The sequence below is a fragment of the Agelaius phoeniceus genome, chromosome 3, assembly GCF_051311805.1.
Source record: "Agelaius phoeniceus isolate bAgePho1 chromosome 3, bAgePho1.hap1, whole genome shotgun sequence".
Classification (NCBI taxonomy): Eukaryota; Metazoa; Chordata; class Aves; order Passeriformes; family Icteridae; genus Agelaius; species Agelaius phoeniceus.
The window spans coordinates 72,457,647-72,477,348 of NC_135267.1; the positions used below are offsets into that span (position 1 = coordinate 72,457,647).

At 41.9% G+C, this 19,702-nt stretch overlaps 1 protein-coding gene across 6 annotated transcripts in view; it reads left to right on the forward strand.

Moving 5' to 3' along the window:
* The first annotated feature begins 8,517 nt into the window (after nucleotides 1–8,517).
* Nucleotides 8,518–19,702, forward strand: part of SIPA1L2 (signal induced proliferation associated 1 like 2) — a 126,519-nt gene continuing 115,334 nt past the window's right edge. For 4 of the 6 annotated variants that reach the window (XM_077175598.1, XM_077175599.1, XM_077175600.1 and 1 more), the window contains exon 1: nucleotides 8,518–8,843. The gene's annotated coding sequence lies outside the window, so the exon portion shown is untranslated. The remainder of the gene's footprint in view (nucleotides 8,844–19,702) is intronic. The other 2 variants (XM_054629196.2, XM_054629197.2) reach the window with 1 other exon arrangement.

Here is a 19,702-nt window from a genome sequence, read left to right on the forward strand (position 1 = left end):
ATAATTCTGCTGTAATGTTCCCTCTTGGGCTGACTACCCCAGACTTTTACTGCTCAAGCTTGTCGTTGCCCCTGCAAAGAGAGTCTGCCCAGAACAGACACACATCTGAGCAAAGCCCTGGCTCTCCTGGGGTGCCAAGCCTTGTTGCCAGAGTAGTGCAAACAGTTCATTGGTGCAGAAGAAAATCAGGTCTGAATCACAACTTAAACACAAAGAAGCTGGAGGGTATTAGCAAGGTTTCTTCTGTGTCCTGTTCATTTCTGAGCAGAATGCTCAATGAATTCACCAGTTTTAATGCAGTGTCAGAAGAAACATAAAGGTAATGTTGTACTACTCCCAGTGCCGGTGCAGAGTCATAGCAGAAAAACAAAACCTCACCAAACTGTTAGATGACTCATGATAAATGAGTCAGAAAATCTTTCTTTCCTGCTACACTGTTACCAATTTAGCAGGCTGCAAAACGAGAAAATGGAGCTGTGGATGACAAAGAAGAGATAATTTGTGAAAAATGCCCGCAGCTTGTGGGGTAGATGAAAGACAAGATACATCAATTAAAAAATACCAGGAGACACACTATGTGGGTACAGGGTGTGTCCTGGTTCTTCAAGCATTTGAACAATTAAATCCAAGTTATCATTCTTTCCAGCTGCTTTCTGCTGTGAGCAGAAGCAGGTGCCTTCTCCAAAGACCACCAGCAGGTACATTAGATACTAGCAGTGTCTGGCACCAAATTAAAAGCAAACATGGATTATCTTGTGATCCTCAGTTTGCATCCTTTGTGAATTTTAGGAGCAGAAAGTGTTTTCTGCTAGAAAGCTGTAGAAAATAGTGCTATCAGTGGATGTTGTAGCACTGAACAAAAGTAAAAGTTCTGAGGTTATTAGGAGGCCCAGGTTCAAGAATATTCACCTTTTCTTCTCTCATGTGGGCCAGATTAACTAGTGAAATGTGTTTCATGTGTACATGATCCAAGAAAGGCTTCATCACCTACCTACATAACACCAAAGATAAAGAGTTAAATACAGCTTTGGGCCGTGTGAGAACCACCAAAAGTAAGTGAATTTGTGTTTTGATTACGCTAGAAATAGTTTGGTGAGCTAAAACAAATGACTTCTCTGAGATTTGTGATTCCTTCTGTGAATTAAAATATTCTGTATTTCCACTGCAAATGGTGATTAGCAGAACAATGCTATATAATAGGCCCACAAAATAAGTCATGATTGTTTCCTGTCTTTCTGCTGTTTCAAATGGAATACTTTAAAATGAGAATTGAGAGATGTGAGATGGAATAGAAGCTTAGATTCTAATGGCACAATTTGAAAGTAACAGAAATGGTTCAATAGCAACTTAACAAAGATCCTTGCTTGCAGAACGCATCTCCCTGGGGTTCTTGACAGTACAGCATCTGCATTCTCCTACATTTCAGGAATTTAGAACAAGCTCAGAGGGAAAACAATTCAGAGAAAAACCATGAAACTTATTATGGGAAATGAGAAACAGATCATAGCACAAAACTCTCATTGCTGTATCTATTTCCTTTATAAAAGAAGGGACTGAGGAGTAACACAGTTGCTGTCAGTAAGTACCAGCACTGAGCACACAGCGTGAATGAACTTTTCAGTATAGTGGACAAAAGTATAACAAGATACATTAACTGAAAAGTAGACAGTTCAAACTAGGAATAAGGCACACATTTTTAACACTGAAAGTAATTGAAACAATGTACCAAGGACTCCAGTGAATTTTCCTTTAGTGAGAATATGTATATAACGACTGGAAATTTTTCTAGAAGACACGTTTGAATGGAATTGAAACAAAAATTAATTCATAGAAGTTCAATGACATGTCATATAGAGGAGGTCAGAGTAGATTATCAAAAATGGACCTTTGGAGCTTTAAAGTCTTGGACTTTATGGAACATTGAAAAAGTATTAACTAATTTTCTTCCAGTAGAATGTCCTTAACAAAGATCAATTTTTCTATCTATCAATGGATTTTCCATACTTCTCAGTACTGTCCTTTTCTTTCCCAAATAAATTAGTTTGGTGTGGTAAGATCAATAGTGATTTCATAGTGCTTTCTCTTCTTCACCCTACCTCAGTTATTGAAAGAACTAGTCTAAATATATATAATCTAGTCTAGTCTAAATGTGTATAATCTTTTATTCTATTTGAGAAACAACCCACCCAATTATATCTCATTACAGCATCTTAAATTGAAAATTTAACAAACATAGTAAAACTGCCAACTAAGAAATGCCAAAACCTTCAAACGTCTTAAAAAAATAGCTCTGAACATTTTTCCATTAAGAGCTTATTTTTAAAAAATAATTTTGTTTTGTTTCTAACTTCAGATTTTTTGGAGCTACATCAAGTGCAAAAGTTTTGCCCAGGCCATGTGGAAAATAATCTTTACATGCTTAAATTGCTCTGCTGATTTTCTTTCATCTTTCAAAACTTGTCATGTGCTAATACCAAGTCTGGAAAATGTCAGTCCCAGAAGACATGCTTGTCAAATTAATAGCAACCAGGGGAAAAAAAAAACAAAACAACCAAACCCCCCCACCCCCCCAAAAAAAAAAAAAAAGAAGAGGAGTGGTCATGTTAAGAACTGAACTCAGTGATAATTATAATGGAATTTTAGTGCATATTATCAGTTTGCCTGACCTAAGATGCAGACATTAAGAGAGTTGCTAGCAGAAGTTGCCCTGGAGATGTGCTGAAGCAGCCTGTCTTTTGATGCCTAGACTGTCTTTTCTCCCTGGCTGACTTCATTCACACGCCTTGTCATGCCAATTTACTCCATTTTTTCCCCCTCCCTCCTTAGCAGTTGGATGTTGCAACCTATTTACAGTGAGGAGATTCCCTTAGTGGGTGAACTTTCTGTTACCTGGCAGGAGAAATTCCTTAGGAATTAATGTGGTCTTGTTATCTGTGGAACAGCTAAGGGATTAGAGATGTCTTTTCAAGACACTGAAGGTTTCTGATAAAGACCACAGCAGCATTCTGCCAGAGCTGCAGAGCAATACTGATCCCATAAAAAACTGTGGGAGATTTTGCAAGTAGAAAGTGACTATCCATGTTAGCTATTGGTTAATATTGCTCCAGTTTCAGTGAAAAGTGATGTACACAATGGCTGGAAATGTCACGGGCTTTATGCAGCTCTACTCATGCTGCTGCAGGGAGTTTATATGTTAACCAGCATGACAAGGCATAAAGAATTCGGACTGGGAATATCCAAGGCAGAATGAGATTAGCATGGAGCAAGAAAAAAACATCTTTGTTTCCTCTGCTGTCTGCTTCTCTTTTTTCTCAAATGTACTCTTGAGGTTCTGTATCCATTAAAAGACCCCCGGGGAAAGCTGAGGTAGAAATGTATGGAGCCAGGCATACTCTTGTCCCAGTGCCACTAGAAAGAAGCCACTTGGTGACTTTCCAATAGTTCCTCAGCAGAGTAGTGCTCACAGCAACCTTGCTCTGTAACAGTGTTACCCTTGGAGATACATCCACTTCCAGGACACCCTGCTTCCACTTCCTATTGCATTCAACTAGGGTGAACCTGGACTACTGTTTGAAGTGCATTTCAGTGCAAAAAAAAAAAAAAAAAAAAAAAAAAAAGGTCTGTCACAAGTGAAATAGTTCAGAAATTATTGAAGTATTGTGGACTTACAAGAATGGTTTCTTTCCACAGTGAATGGAAGCCAAAGTGGCTGTGAATCTCATTTCAGCATCTAGCAAAAAAAGCTGTCAGCCTGGTTATAGTAAAGATGATAATATTATGTTGTTTAATCTTATCTGGTATGTCCCCTCCAGTGGTTTCCTGCTGGTAAACCACAGAGAAGAGAGGCAGTAGTAAGTAAACTAGAGGAAGTGAGATGAAATATAGTATGCTCTTTTGGTTAATAGGGGATTCATGTGAGGATATTGCTAATTAAAATCAATGGTATTTTCTACCATCTGGGCTTTCAAAACTAGTTTCAGAGGATACAGAGGATGTTTTGTTTCACTGAATTGCTCATATCTTAGGGAAGCCACTGGGATGAAATATTAGTATTGTGGTAAACTCTGCTTGCACTTTGACAGCAACATGTAAAATAAGCACTTTACAGAGTGTGAGTACATGGTTTCACCCATATAATGTCCAAATGAAAGGGCAGCTTGGGGTTAGAAGAACAAAATCCACTCAGCCTACTCTGAGGTACAAGAAACAGCCAAATCATAGTGGTTACTGGAATAGGAGCTCTTGTGTTCACCAGACTGTACAAGTGTGGCTCCAGGGCTGCTGGATCTGTGGAAACATGGGGTCTGGGGATTTGCCTGCAGATGGCATGGTGATTCATTGGAAGCCTGTGAAGCCAGAGCTGCCTTGCTGCTACTGCTCACAACTTTCCTCTGGTTTACCAGAGGGAGTTGAAGTTGCTCCAAAGACCGAGCCAGAATTCCCAAACAGAGCACCTCACCTTGTTAACTGCATCAGGAAATACTGAGCAATCTCAGCAAAAAGATTTGTGAGTGAGATGACATCTTTATGCATCAGTGAAATCTTGTGCTCAGCACGCGCTTACTTCATCTGGATTCTAGGCTTATGCCCAAGGCTGAGGAAACAAACCTAAACTTTCTTCAGCTTGCCTATTTCTGTTTACCTTGTATCAGCAAAACAAGCCTTGTCATGTGGCTACCGGATGTCTTTTCCACCTCCCATACCACTTCCAAGGATCCCAGTTGGACCCACTTCCCTAAGAACGAATGAAAAGGTCCACTTTTGTTGTTAGAGTTGTCTTTATGTCACTGGAAACAAACAGTTAGTAGGTGATGTTGGAACAATTCCTTGTGTGTTAACAGTGCCTGAAGACTAGCTTTACATGTGGCTGAGCTGGGCACTTTGAAGTTAAATATGAACAGGAGAAGTGAAGAAAATGTACTGTAGAAAAAAAGTTGGCACCCATCTTAATAGGAGCTGCCCAACCTGTAGCCTGTGGGATGTCTTCTGTCTGATTTCTGCTTGTATGTTATTTGTGTAGCTGAGCTGTTATAATACCTTCTGGATCCATATTGTCAAAGGCTGAACTGTCCTGCTGTGATTTATCCCAAATCTGCAGCAAGTAAGTGTCCTTCACTTAGGTAATTCAAATAAATACATGCATCCTGCAAGAATTAGAACCTGAATGGAAAGTCAGAGTCCTCTTTTTTCCCCCACCCATTTCAATTGTAGGTTTATCAGTTTTTTAGTTTGGGCAAGAGATTCCTCTTGCTCCATTTGCTCTTGTGCTTTTGAGGCTTGAACATTCCTTTATTATTGCAAGAAGCTTCTGTTTACCTCTTTTCACCTGTGTTCTGGTTTCTGGCCGTTCTTCTTCTCTTGTTGACTCCCTGAGGGTACACAGATGGTAGCCTGGAAGCCAAAAGGAATGATACTGGAGGAGTGAGAGAAGAGTGAGAGAGAAGGAAAAGGAGTCAGAGAGGGGAAAAAAAAGTAAAAAAATAAATTAAGGGGGAAAAAATAGCAAAGCAGCAGTCACAGCAAGATTCCAGACTGTCCTAACAGCAAAACCCTAATACATATCAGTGTGCTGGATCTTGTCAAGACACAGGTAATGATTATTTTTGGGAATGCAACCTAAACACCATTTAGTGTGTTGGCTGTAAATGTTAGACCTGTTAAGTAAGTCAGTTATCACAGTTCCATCATGAAGTACATTCTGTTAGCTGAGAAATCCTTTTTTTTTTTTAATTCACAGGCATTACCACAGTTTGTCTGTTCTTTAATGGTGGATGTCAGCCTTGAAGGCACCACACAGCAGAACACCTAAGCGTTTCTCATATCCAGATGAAGCCCCTTTAGACAGGACAGTATGCAGAGGGGTGAATGCACCCTATGTGCAGGAAGGAGTTAACCTCACCACTGCAGTCGGTAAGGACTGAGTAGCATTTTTTCAGAGGATAAGGAAATGCCATGACTTACAGATAAGATGTCAGGTTTTTTCAAGCATAGTGCTGTTTAGGATAGTAGGTGAAACACCTAAATATTCTTGGAGGAAGCTGATTTGCATCCAAAGTGCTTTATAAAATGATCCTTTAAAAGAAAACAGAGTAAGTATATGCAAATATTGTTCTTAGCATACAAAATATTGCCGCTATTAGTACAGTACGCTACCGCCTTCCTAAGTTTGCACGTGAAATGTAGCCAAGCTTATGAAAGAACCATTTAGCTGCACTGAGGGTGCAGGCGGGAGAGAATCAGCCGCAGCCGAGGTGGGTCAGGCACTACACGGGCGAGTTGAGCAAAGCGGAGCGAGAGCGCGGCCCCGGGCGGCTGCTAGAGGACACCTGGCGGCCGAGGGCGGCTCTCGCCGGGCGGCGCTCCCGGAGCCCAGCGCCGGCCCCACGGGGGATGGGGAGCCACGGCGCTGCTCCCCCAGCTTCCCTCCGCGCTCTGCTCCCCCGGCTTCCCTTCGGCGCTAGAGATGCGGCGTGCGAGAGGAATGGCAACAAGGAGAGAAAATTGAGCGGCTACTGCGGAGTCTGTCCTCGGAGTGAGGGGGACTCATAGGAACAAGCAGCCAGAGCCCTCTAGCACTGAGGACTTGGTCAGCACGGAAATCAGAGACAAGCACTGCCTGCCATACTCTGTGCACACACACCTCTCCCGATTCCCTCTGTTTCCACTTATATTTTCTGTCATTTTGTCGTTTCATTCCGTTTTATAGGAGTGAACCTTCCAGGAAGGACACTGCCTGTAACAGGACAAAGTGAAAAATACACTGTTACTTTCACTTGTGCATTTTTCTGAGGCTTTTTGTTAGGACAATAATAATATTATTTCTGTGGTCCTGTCAGTACAGAGACAGTCTGCTGCCTAACTAGACTAGTGATTTTGGGTAGAAATGGTAACATTCTAAAATAACATTTTAACCAAAACAATAACACTCAAGCAGGCATCTAAACCCTAACTAATGAATGTAATGCTTGCCAGTGCTTTTAATCTTGACACCTCAAAGTTTGTTCTAGTAAGCCCGCATGAACCTATGAACCTAAGCCTGCATTTATGATTGTGGACTGTGTTTCTTGATGTAAATTGTGCATGAAAGGAACCGTTAGATGCAATAACCCAAAACTTGGCCTTTGGATCTTTAGCATACACGTGGCAGTTCCTTTCCACTATAGTCTTCTGCTCTGCTTCCATCAAAAGGTGGGCAATGAGGAGAAGTTTACTAGGCAGTGGAATACTTGTAAATGTCAACATCCAGCCTGCTTGCCAGAGTGAGGGAACTGGTACAACCAGAAAGTTACTTACCCATGAGATGTGGGTATGGGCGGAGGGGAAGGAAAGCAAGAGAGGACTGGAAAAACATAAAACAATCCTGGATTGTTTCTGTAGGAGTAGACTTTATTCCAATAGTATTGCAGGCCTCATCATTTGGGGTAGCAGATGGGAGCAGCCGCGTCAGTCCTGATAACATCTTCTGTTTTGCAACCTCTATGTAGAAGTGGGTCCTATGATTACAGATACGATTCTTTGCAGAACTAGCCTGCAGAGCAGAAATAGGGAAATTCAAATTCTGAAAACAGCCTTTGGTTTGCTTACCAGAACATGTGGGGGAGGTGGAGGAAATGTGGATATCTAGCCATGGCTTATTTGGCAGGCAAACTAATCTGTCAGGGCTGCACAAGACAGAGGGAAAGCTCTGTACTCCCTCTTTCCCAGGGGGAAAGCTCTATACTCCTGACCCACGTGAAACTTAAGAGTATACACAGGAGACTTAAGAGCACACAGGGCAATTCTGAGAACTCCACTGCCATGTGTTTCTTCTCTATAGGTATCCCCGGTTTCAAGATGTGGGTAAGAGCACTAAAGGGGTGCAGACAGAGCAGTTCCGCCGCAAGCCCAGGGGCTCTCAGACGGACTTTCGCGGAGGCAATGCAGAGCCTGTAGAATGACACCGAGTCCCGGTCACCCCGCTGCTCGCCACTCCGGGATCTCCCGCGGGAGAGAGACGGTGGTCTCAGGGGCCCGAGGGCGGCAGAGGGGCAAAGGCGGGGGCTGAGAGCGCCCGGGCCGGGCGGCGTTGTCCAGGGTCTTGAAAGCGAAGTGCCCGTGCGGGGCAGGGGCGGGTGCCGGGCCGCTCTGCCTCGGCGCTGCTCCGCCGCGCTCGGTTGGGCACGGCAGCAGCTGCGGGGCCCGGGCCGGCTGAAGGACGGGGCGCTCACCGGCTCGCTGCCGGGGAGGGCCCTTCTCGGGCCCCCCATGCTCTGCCTCGTCCCGCACCCCACGCGTTGCTCGCTTCCGATCCCGAGCTGCCGCCCGTCCCCGGGGAGCCCCGGGGATCCCTCCCGCGCCCCGCCGCGGCGGGGGAGGCGGTGTCAGGCGGGGCGCGGGGTTTGGGATGCGCGACAGCGCGAGTGCCCAATGCGGAGCTGGCGGTCCCCGGGGCCGCGCCGGCGGAGCCGCTGGAGGCGGGGCGGGCGGGCGGGGCGGGGCCGCGGGCGTGCGGGGCCGGCAGCGCGGGTGTGAGTGTCGCTGCTGCCCCCGCCCTCCCGCCGCCGCCCCGCCCTCCCGTCCGGCGGCGGAGCCGCACTCCAGACCCAGCGCCGGGCGGAGCGCGGGGGAGCGCCAGGAAGGGGTGGCGGGGGAACGAGAGGAGGAGCAGCGGCGCTCACGCCAGCCCGCAGCACCCCGCAGCACCCCAGCGCACGGCCCCCGGTTGTGTGCAGGGCTCCGGCGCCCCGCGGGTGGCGGGTCCCGCGGGAGGGAGCGGAGCGGAGCCCGTGTGTGCGGGGGGCATGGGGCTCCCGCGGCCGGAGCAGCCGGAGCGCGGGCAGCAGCGGCGGCCGCGGCAGCACCAGGTAAGGAGCGGCGCCCGCCACCGCGTCCGTGCCCCGCGGGCGTGCGAGCGCCTTCCCTCCCGGGAAGGGCTCGAGAGCACTTCAGGGAAGGGGGTGCTGTGAGGGCAGACCCATCTCTTCTTCCCTCAGGTGCCTTTGGGAGGGAGGCTCGGCTTCTCCGGGCTCCGCGGCAGGACGGAGGGCTGAGGCGGGGGGGAAAGCGGCGGGGAGGCGCGGGCCCCCCGTCCCCCGCGGCACCCCGTCCTCGCCCCGGCCGCAGCTACCCCGCCCCGGCGCGGCGGGCTCCGTGTGGCGGCCGGGGCGACTCGCTCCCGCACGTCACCTTTATAAATAGCGATGCGATCCGCCCCGTGGAGAATGGCCGCGGGGGCGGCGGGGGCGTCCGCCGGGTCGCCAGTCACCTGCGGGGCGCTTCTGCCGCCGAGTGAGGCACCCGAACCCCCCGCTCCCCTCTCCGAGTCTCACTCCAAGGATAATGGCAATCGCGGAGTAAGTTTGCCCGGATCGGACATCTCTGGGGAGAGCTGCTGCTCAGAGCGGGGACGGTGCAGCGGGGACCGCCAAGCGCTTGGGGTAGCCTCTCCAGCCCGTGCAGTTTCCTCAAATGATTTAAACCCCCCCCTTTTTTTTTGCTTGCTGGATACAAGGCGCAGGCTGCATCCTTTTGCACTCTTTGTTATCTTGCTATCTCCCGTAGCTATTCAGGGGTCCGTTCTCCAAAGTTGACGTTCGGTTCGTTAAATAGCAGCCAGCTCGGCTCAACTTTGTCTCGGATTTTATGCTGGTGGCTTCGCAGCCCTTGTGTGCTGGGCGGCAGCGCTCGGCTGCGCTGTGCGAGTCCCTGCGAATGGGGAAGTAGCGTTACACAGGCTTGACAAAGGCAACTCCGAAGCTGACAAATCTCAGATATGGCTGTTAAGGTTCACGAAGTAGGTCAGTAAACTACCTTAGTGCTTGGTGCTGCATTATTTTAATACATCGGTAGTTTGAATACTTGCTTTCAGCCTGACTTTTCTAGAGGAAACGAGTTTTATTTTTTTTATGATGCAAAAGACATGCAAAGTTCACGAGAATTGCACATGTAAATTTTCCCGAGCTCTTTTGTGCGCAGTTTTCACTTCTGAAAGTTAACACTAGATGGCTTTCTTATATCAGCTATCCTGCAGGGAAGGAAAGCATGTAATCTGTCTCTGCAGCCTGCTATTTCTGTGTTTGTCTATTTTATTTTTTTTTTTCACGTGAATAGTAAACTATCTTCTGGTCAGTTCTGCACCGATGAGACGAGCAGATCTGAAACTTGCCTACTAACTGACAGAATTAGTTGTTTTGATTAGCTCATGTTGCCTCTTTAGACTTTATTTTACATGTGTGTTACTAATATCTAAAGAAAGTTTGTTTAGTTGGAAGGTAACTCTGCATAATATTTACATTGCTATAAAGGAAGGCAGCTGGATAACACAGGATGTTTGAAAATGGGGAAAAACAAATAATTCAGTCTCAGTTGTTACTTAGTTTGATGGATTTATTTTAAAAGGGACCGTAGTGCATTAATATTGTCTGTTCAGCTATTTTTCCCCTAGATTCTGAACCTAGCTACCTTCGACTGAAACGTTTTGGAATTGGATTCAGAAACATAATGCTTCACAGCCTGCTGAATATAGAAATGCCTAGACTTGATGCCTTATTACCGTATTTCTTGTGTTTTTACAAAACTGTGCCTTTTGTCAGTGGGAATGTATTATTTGCCCTCCATTCGCTTCTTCAGTGGTGGCTCTGAAATACTTAAATCTTCAAATTTGATCTTTGAAATATCTTGTATTATTAATGCAAACATGTTTAAATCATCAAGAGCTCTAATGCATTATAGATATTTAAACATCACTTAGGGTCCACAACAGTTGATTTATAATTCATGTAGCATTCATATAAAGCTAGATTTAGAGAGATCTCTGGATGTATTGTCTTGGTTTTGCATGCCCAGTGGGTTACCTTAGCAGGTCATGCAGCACTTAGATGGAATCAGAAGGAATGCTTGTAAGGATGCCAGACTGTTTCACCAATCCTGTTGGATCAATTAAAGATCATTTCATTCTTATATGCCAAGGATATAATGTGAAGCTTAGAACTAAACAAAACCTCAGTTCTTTGTAGCTCGTATTTGCTTACTGTACATATCAGAGTATTTTTAAAGGTTTATATTTCATTTTCGTGACAGAAAGATAATATGGTCTTTTTTTTGTAGGCATTTATGACATGCCATTACTCAAGTGCATTGTGAAATACTCTTGCAAATTAGGAGAGTCAAATGAGGAACTAAGCAAAGCAGTGGTCAAACAGATGGCAAAATCACCCCCTTTTTTTTTTTTTTTTTTTTTGCTGCTTTTGACTTTTGTGACTGAATTAGGCAGTTTGTTTTTTACTTCCAGCTTCATACTGGACATAGGCATTGCACCTAAGCTCTTTATCTGCAGATCACCTGCTCAAACTGCAGGAGAAAAGAAGTATTTTCTCCTTGCCTTGGCTGGAGTTAGGATTATATTTAGATGGTTGGATGTTAAAATATTTTCAGTAGGTCCCTGCCTTTTACTGCTGAGAGATCTAGTTTGGTAATATAGAAGAAGAAAAGCTATGCTCTTGTGATAATACAAGTTACAGATTGTGGAAAGAGGGTGGGGCACTGGGTTATCTAGTTTCTCACGTTAGTCATCCAAGATTACCAAAAGTAGCTTTTACAGCTTGAAATGAAATCAGGGTTTGACAAGTGCTCTTTTTCCATGCGTTTTTTGCTTTGCAATTTAAAATGCTTTGCAATTTTAAAATGTTTGGGTAAGTTGGGTTGTGGATCAGTAAGTTGGGTTGTGGATCAGTAAAGTGGAGGTGGCTGTTTATTTTCTGTATGTTGTAATATTGTCCTCAGAGTAGAATTTTTTTTGTATTAGGTAACATAATTCGTATCTGATTCTTGAAAATGTTGCCTCTTGCAAAGTTGAGATCAGCTTCAGTTTATCTCTTTATTTATTCAGCACAATTTTCATCCTTTTGTGAATCTGGACAGTTCATGAAGTTTGAGGTAGGGCTGCCCCTCATAGTCCTTTTCAACCCTGGTTTTTCTACCTGAATTTTGAGAGAAGAGTGTGAGGACTGTCTACCAAATCAAATAATCCAATAGGAAGAATTTATAAGGGAATTTGTATTTAGTAGATTGCAAAGTATGTTTCACAGTTGTTTGTTTGTTTGTTAAACACTAGTTGTTTACATAAATTTCATTAAGGATAACATTAATTCCTGATGACATTCAGTGATGATGTCATACGACTGGTTGGATTTTTAAGAATTGTGAGGATTTCACATGAATAGCTGTCTTTTTTTTTTTTTTTAGTTTGTTGTGAAAGAGCAAACTTAACGTTAAACATCTGATTTATCCTGACAGAAGTAAATGAGAGAGAACCTGCCTTCCTTTGTAGTAAAGCCACTTTGAGGCATAATTGAATGAGCAGAAGATTGAAAAGGATTATTATAATTGGTGATACTCTTCTAGTTTTTAGTTAGACAGGACAGCAGTAGGCAGAAATGTCACTGTGATTAGTTTGCACCATAGTTCTTACTAGAAGATATGTAGGCTCTTGTTTGGATCATGAAACTGTAATTACATCAGCAGTTAGCTACTCAGGATTTATAAGTGGATTCTTCTGGTTTTCTGGGATTTCTTAAATAATGAGCAGTGCATACATAATTAAAGGTTTTGTTTAAAAAATGTCTTGAATCCTTATGGAGGTAGTGTTCTGAACATGCAATAAATGTAAGCAGCTGCTGTCCCATCTTTTTTGACATACAGGCAAACAGCTTCATTGGATTCAATGTTTGTAAGACATTTTAAGAATAGTAGATGTTTGGAATGAAGTAGGCATTTATTTTAGTGCTGTTAAGTGGGGATTCTGTGTTACTTTGGAAAAAGACCTGTAACTACTTTTTCTGTTTTTTTAAAGCTGTGACATGTAATGTAGAAAGATACCATAGCTATTTTTTGAGACTGAGGGAATCTAGAAGGAGGCTAGAGGAGCAGTAGTAAATTGGCTTCTTGTAGCTGGGAGGCTGGAAGGTGGCAGTAGCTGAAGTTGTCTGGCTTCCCCTCCCCCTCAGCAGCTTAAATAAAATTCTGAGCACAGGACTTGGAGTTTTGCCATTGACTTTGAGTCTTTTCTTATATAATGTCTTCATTTTTTGTTCTGGATCCTGCAAAGCCGCATACCCAGCTCTGCAGATATTTGTGCAGTGCTCCTGTATTGTTTGCTGTTTCTTCTGTCCTCCCCCTCTCCCTTGGCTGCCTGAATTCTCACTGGCATTGTGGCTGTGGATTGTGATAATGCCTGCCTGCGTTTATGTGTATCATGTGTCCTCTAACATAAATCCCATCAAATTAGTTTCATATAACTTACACCTGGAAAGTCATATTGTGGAATACCTATGCTTCAAAGACTACCTAAAAGACTAAAGATACAAAGCTCTCATAAAACTCATCAATTTGCCCTTCCATTTCCCTTTAGTCTCACCAACTTTTTTTTAAACCTGATACAAACTGGGATGAAATGACAGAACCATTTTACAAATTACAGGAACAACAGATTACAATACTTAAAATGGTTTTTTTTAGGAAAGGTACTCTGAGAACATCAGGCATTCTGTGGCAGGTTAATTTAAATGGAATAAAATGTGTTTTAATAGCTTAATACAATTTTTCTAGTGATTTGGAATTTTTTTGGTGTTTTGTTTTGAGTTGCCTTTTCTTTTTTACACTTGTTTGTTCCATATATATGAGACAGAAAGGCGTTTCTGGGCCACTCTGTATTCCATTTTGGATTTTTACAGTCACTTCAGTCAAATCTGATGAATTGTGAAGGGATGTGACAGTGAAATGGCAATTAAGGTGAATAAGGGTGGAGTGAAACATTCTAAAGTATGTGTTATAAATGCACATAGTGTTAAAATATTTTTTGCTGGGTTTTCCCTTTCATGTGGGGGAGTAAAAAGAAGTACTGAAATTAATGCATAGTTAGCAAAATAGTAATTGCAAAAAAGCAGCTCTATTTCCTATATTTTGTGAAGAAGGTGTTTGTGGAAGATAGGACATTTCAGTCAGTTAGGGTTTTTCCAGGTTTGTTTTGATTATTTTTGCCACCTGAGAGTTGCAAGTTATTTAATAATTCTTCTTCTCTGGTTGTTCTCGTTTGTGGCTTTCTGTTCAAAACTGATTACTTCCTACTTTTAGATACCTGAAGTACATTCAAGGAAAAGAGCACTCCTCTGCTTCTAGTGTTTTTCTGGCTTCTCAGCACTGAAAATAAATACCTGATATGTTTTAGTTTGAAACCTCATTGTAATACTAGTGTGACACAAAGTGGAAAAATAAGTGTGGGGAGAAAAAAAGACCAGAAGAGTGTGGCTATGTCTGTTCATGCATTCTCATGCCTCATGTGCATATCATCAACAGTGTGTAAGTAAGCATATGTATTTTGCTGTGCTGGTCTTGCTTATTGCACTGCCAGCTGCTCTTGAAGAATTAGGAGCAGTTTACAGTGATCAGGTTGTCTGTAGTGTTCTGCTGTAGTAAAGTAAGCCTTGGTTTTATTTTGTAAGGTTGTCAGGACAACAGCTTATTATTCTTGCTCCTCTTGGTGTTTCCTTAAAGCAATGAAGGGAGCTTTTTCAAAGGCAGTGGCTGCCTTGCCTCACTGGGCTGCAGGATTGCCAGCTGTGATTTGGGTTCAGCAGGATGCTCTGGGTTTGTTGTGAAAAATTCTAATTGATGATGAATGCAAACCCAGTGTGAGAATAATTTTTCTTCATTGGACTAATGTGAAACAACCCATTGTATTTACAAACCCATGTCCTATTTTCTCCACAGTATTGTCATTAATCTTCTGTTCTCTTCCCTCTGAGGCTCAGAGAAAAATGTTTGAAATTTGACAGTATGGAACTTGTGATAAGAGTTGAGACAAGGTAGGAATTAGTTTAAAGCTATGTTGTGTCAGTGTGCTACAGTCTGACACTGGAGGTAACAAGTGAAATCAACTGGGGTTTCTGTTAGGTTGAGTTTGTGATGTTTTTGACAAAAACATAAGATAAGTTGGTGTTCAGTGATAAGCCACACAGTAACTGTTGAGGTGTTGGCATTTTGAAGAGCTACTGTTCTGTTCTTGTTACATGGTAAATTAGAAAAAGAATGTATGTTGTTAAATACAGCAAGCTTAATAGCTACAAAGTCATTCTCTGAGTATGGTCATTTTATGTAAGAGGTGCAAGTATTTTCAACTTTTAGATTCTTGGGATGTTCAGGTGTGGGAAACTTGTTGGGATGTTCAGCAGGGAAGATCACATGAAGAAAGCTTTTAAATAGCTGAGGATTTTAAAATTTTTATTTCCTAAAATATGCTAAAACATGAGACTTATTTTGGCAGTTCCATAGCCTCTTTATATTATTATTATAGAGGGATTTTTTAGCTTGATCCAAGTTCTTTGATCTCGGTTGAAGTGTAGTAGTAATTAAGTGATGTCCAGGTACTTAAAATCCTTTTATCAAAACTGTAACCTTTTATTTCAAGTTCCCTTTTCAGACAGCTGAAACAACAGTCCATTCAGAGAATAATTTGGCAAAGATACACAGGCATCTGCATTCAGTCCTGGAAGCTGCCTGGCAGAATTAGAAACTATTGGGATAAACCTGTCATTGTTCAAAACATTTTCTCCCTTGTCTGGCTACCATTTTTTTGAGAACAGGTATTCCAGAGGTGAGTGTCTTCCTCCTCTCAGATCTTCTGCTGTTTCCATCCCCTCACCCCAAACTTTTCTTAGTATCTTCATACATGTCTTTGAATCACACGATCTTGTTTGCATAGGAAACCATTTCAAAAGCTTATTTTTAGAGTTCTTGAGATGAGGTGGAGTAAATACAGTGATTGGTGTAATCCATAACAGTGTGTGAGCATGTTTGCTCATTTCCACTTCTTTAAATGTAGGATTTGAGCAGATTGTTACAAGAAGGGATCAGAATAGATGAGATTATCTAAACTGGCCAAGAACTGTACAGGTGGTTGCTCAGAGTGCTACACTGAAAAACCTCAAATATAAATTGAGCTCAAATATTTTCTGTATAAGATGAAGTTTCTACTGATAGAGCAGAGGGTTTTACTGACATTCTGAGCCAGGATGCTTAACCTGGACCCCTGGAAATCATTGCCTCTGGTGGAGATTTCTGAGTGAAGTTTCATTAGTCTGTTTCATTAGTCTGTGTGCTTGTCAGATTTGGTAATTTCGCTAATGTCTGCTTCTCTCACACTTGGAATGCTTTGTGCTTTTTCTCTGTGGTTGTTTGATCTTTGAAATGAAGTTTCTAGGAGCATAACTACCCTTGAAACTTTATCAGATTCTGCTGAGTCAGGCTCAACAAATCTGGAGGTGGAGGGAGGTATTGCACTGTATGACTGCATAAGCCTTGTCTCCTCAGGAAATAAAAATTGGTGACCATTCTTTCTGTTATACTGATCTGCAGCAAATAGATACTACATTTGAAAAGTGTTTTGATTTTACTTTGTATTTTATTGCTGTTTTTTTTTAAGGTATTGTTACATATATAAGATTACATTATAACTATCAAGGTACAGAGTGTACCTCTGCCGGGTAATGGGTGTACAAACTGTGTCTTTGTATGCACAAATTGCTAATTGAGTATCTACCCTTGCTTTGTGGGGCTGAGTGTTAAAATAGAATATTTACATATATATATTATAATAATTCTTTCTCCTGAGGAAAATAGATACTTAATAGTAATGATTTTCTCTTTCTTATGTAGGCTGTACCCAACAGTATCAATATTCCTATCCACTCATTTTCCAGTGCTCAGTGTGCCTGTACGTCAGAGGTGTTTAAAGTTGCAAGTTAGAGATTTTCTTTTTTTCTATGTCAGCTGTCTCAACTGAATCTCTCAGTGCAGTTGTATGTATTCTTTATGGCAGATACAGTAATCACTGCAGGGAAAAGTAATAGTAAGAAATATCTAAAATCTGTTAGATATTTTTCTCCGTGACTTAACAACCAGTTATAAGAATGAAAAAAAAACCTCCACAGTTATAAGAATGAAAAAATGCTCCGCAGTATAACCCATTCTCAGCAAGCATTGTTTTCTGTGGGTAGAGATTTGCTCAACTAGAAATCCCGTAAGTAGGGGTCAATGTATCTGTGGTATAGGTATAATATAAATCAATTAAATGGATAAATAACTTTAAACTTCATTTTAAGAAATTATTTGTATTGCTGTGTTTGTTACAGTGTGAAGACTTTCCTATTTCATGACTCATGTATAAGGTGGATAATGACTTTAGGTTTCCTTGGTTGGGTGATGAAATTAATTTTTATTTTCGTGGACTGTATTTACAGATTTTGAAACTTAAACCCATTCATCATGTATGTTTCATATGTAAACATATTTTTCTTTAGTCATATGTTTTCTTCCTTATTAGGAAGGAATCTACTGAAGTTGGGTTTGTTTTGTGTTCAGTTTTGTTTTCTTTTTTTCCTTAAGCAGTAATTAAAATAGCCTCGTGTGAAGTTTCTGAGCATCTTTTATATACTTATTTTTAGTCATGGGACCTTTTTGTGTACTACTGAAACTGTAAATGCCATCAGATCAGATTTAATATTGCATATGGCAGTTGGACCATCATTTATCTTCAGTTTATCCAGGCTTTAAGCATGATTGTCAGGCTCAAAACATAGCACTTAGTGGTTTGTATTCCACCTGGAGACGAGTTACACGAGGGGTACTGTACTGGGACCTGTTTTGTTTAGTACCTTGATCTGGAGGAAGAGATGAAGTGTATTCTCATCAAATTTACATGTGACATCATGTTGTGGGAGTAATTGACACATTTGAGGACAGTGCTCTGCAGCTGAGAGAGGCTGGTGGAATGGACCCCATGACATTCCACAAGGATAAATGCGTCTTCCTACCCCTTGCCCCAGGATGGGCTGGGGAGTGACGTCCTGGGAAGGGACCTGCACATTGTGACACACGAGCCAGCATGTCAGGCTTCACTGCCAGTGACAAATGCCAGCAGCATGCTAGGCTGGATGAGCAGAAGCAGAGCCAGGGGGTTGCCAATACTCAGTATTCTTTAGGCCATCATTTTGGATACACCCCATCCAGTTTTGGTTCCCCAAATACATTGAGTAAATTGAATCTAATTTGGTGGAAAGCCAGGAAAATGAGGGCTTTAGAGCATGTAAGGAGAGGCTGAGAGAAATGGCTTTGCACAGCCTGGACATCAGAAAGCTCAGGGGATGCTTACCTCACAAGGTGATACCTAAGAGGTTATCAAGGACACATGTCCAGGCCCTTCACAGGGGTACATGGCAGGAGGAACAGAGACAGTTGTCACAGTCTAAAACAGGTGAGGTTCTGATTTGGCACCTGCAAATAAAATTCACCCTAAGGACATTGAGGAGCTGGAATAGGTAGCACAGGTTGTCAAATCCACATCCTTTCCATATTTTTTAAGACTAAACTGGGCAAAGCCATAAGCAAGTCAGTCTGAATACAGTGCTGTTGTGGCTTCCAGTGTGAATTAATCTATGAAATATCACAACATTTTTTGGGGTTATCAGTTGCTCTGATAATTGGGAATTTCAGTTGCTATTCCAGCATACTGTGATTTCACTTTATTGTATTTCAGAATTTGTACAGAATATTTCTCTATTACAATATTGTGAAGATGTTTTTACAAGACTCCTTACGGTCTTGCATTATAGGCTCATATTGTATATTCTTCGTTTAAACCAGTAGACAAGAATTCCCAAATAAATTATTGGCAATTAAATATTTTACAACTCTAGAACTTAACAATAAAATAAATGCTTGAAGACAATAGAATGTCCTCTAAGGTTTGGCTTCAGATACACTTTGCTGACTTTGTCACTGATTAAAACATGTTTAGCAATACTAGGATTTGAATGTGTGAATTTCTATTGAGCAATTCCATTGGATCCCTTCCAAAAGATTGTTTTAATGTTAAGGAACAGGATGTGAATTTGAAATTGGCTCTCAGCAAGTCAAACTTAGATTTGTATTTGGTTCTTTTGCTTTGGCTACTAATTTTAGTACGATGAAACTTGTGATAACCCATGCTAAAGGTACCCATGTGGCTGGGGAAAAAAAATCTGTGATTTGTTTGAGTATTTGAAAATACAAATTAAAATGGTTCAGTTCTGAAAACATCTTCTGTTTGCACTTTTTAAATGTTCATCCTTAACTTCTTAGTTTCATTAGCTATAAACAAGACCCAGCAGAACCCCAGAAGCTTGAGATGATTCCTGCTCTTTCTCATCCAGCTTCACAGTGGTTACACTTTTAAGTATTTCTGTGTTTACCAAAGCATGAGCCAGACCTTCAGATCCCTGTTTTGGTTTTTAGAAACCACTTTATTAAGTATTTAAAATTTCAGGTGTTTGTATAACATTCGGCTTCAGTATGAACAAGGTTGCAAATACGTGCTGAGATAATCAAAACAAACAGGAAAGGGAATGGAAAGAATTTCCTTTAAGGTAAAATTCCTTTAAGTTAAAATAACCATGATAGATAGTGCTTGTCAATTGGCAAGGAAAGCTGAGACTTGCCTTCTGAAGGTTTTATTTTGCTGAAAATGGAAGAACATGCAAAAGCTCAGTCAGATGTCCTTTTTAAACCATACTTTCAGCAAAAAAATGAATTAAAACATTAATTCTATTAAACTTATGCATCTCCAAAACTGTTGCATTAAGACTGATGATAGGTACAGATCAGTGTCTTCAGAAACTAAAACCTTCAGAAC